A 981-nucleotide genomic window follows, 5' to 3' on the forward strand; every position below is an offset into this window, starting at 1 on the left:
CCCTGGCATACACTCTTCCCAATTTTGAACCATGCAGGGTTTCCTTGCTCTGTTCTGACGACTGCACCAAATGATAGAGCTGCAAAATATACAAAGCAACATTAACAGAACTGAAAAGAAGACATAAACAACAACATTAATGTAGTAGGAGACTTCAATACACCTCTCTCAAGAAAAGATAGAACTATCAGAAAGAAACTCAACAAAGGTGCTGAAAAATTAAACCACACAATAAACCAACTTGATCTCATAGATACATACAGGCTAATGCACCCAAAATCAGTACAGCATAGCTTCTCCAATGTGCATGGGATGTTCTCTAGAATAGATCACATTTTAAGTCACAAGGCAAGCATCAATAAATTAAAAAAAAAACTCATAGAAATAATACAAAGTATCTTCTCAGATCACAATACTACAAAACTAGAACTTAGTAACAAGAGGACAAAGAAGGAAAAAAACATACATTTGGAAGCTGAATAACACCTTGCTTGAACATGAGTGGGTAATAGAAGAAATAAAAACTGAAATGAAATGTTTATTGAAACAAATGACGATGAAAAAACAACTTACCAAAACCTCTGGGAAACAGCCAAAGAAGTAATTAGAGGGCAACTTATAGCAATAAGCAAACACATCAAGAGGCAAGAAAAATGACCATAGACTCTCTAATCCAACATCTCCAACAAATTCAAAAAGAACAGCAAGAAATCCCAACACCCTCTAAAAACTGGAAATAATAAAAATTAGGGCAGAAATAAATGAAATAAAAAACAGAAAAACAATTGAAACCATCAACAAAACCAGGAGTTGGTTCTTTGAAAAGGTCAATTAAATTGATAAACCACTAAATCTAACAAAAGAGAAGACACAAATAATTCATATAAGAGCTGAAAGGGCAACATCATAACAGAAGCAACAAAAAAGAAAAAGGTTAACAATGAATTATTATGAAAAACTATACTAAAATACGAAAACCTA

General features: G+C 32.8%; 1 protein-coding gene across 3 annotated transcripts in view; it reads right to left on the reverse strand.

Annotated features, from left to right (window-relative positions):
* TP73 (tumor protein p73) overlaps positions 1-981 on the reverse strand; it is an 80,710-nt gene that overhangs the window by 61,198 nt on the left and 18,531 nt on the right. The gene's annotated exons all lie outside the window — the stretch shown is intronic.

This window comes from Elephantulus edwardii, unplaced genomic scaffold (assembly GCF_000299155.1).
Source record: "Elephantulus edwardii isolate Elephantulus edwardi_28Jun2011 unplaced genomic scaffold, EleEdw1.0 scaffold00045, whole genome shotgun sequence".
NCBI classification, from domain to species: domain Eukaryota; kingdom Metazoa; phylum Chordata; class Mammalia; order Macroscelidea; family Macroscelididae; genus Elephantulus; species Elephantulus edwardii.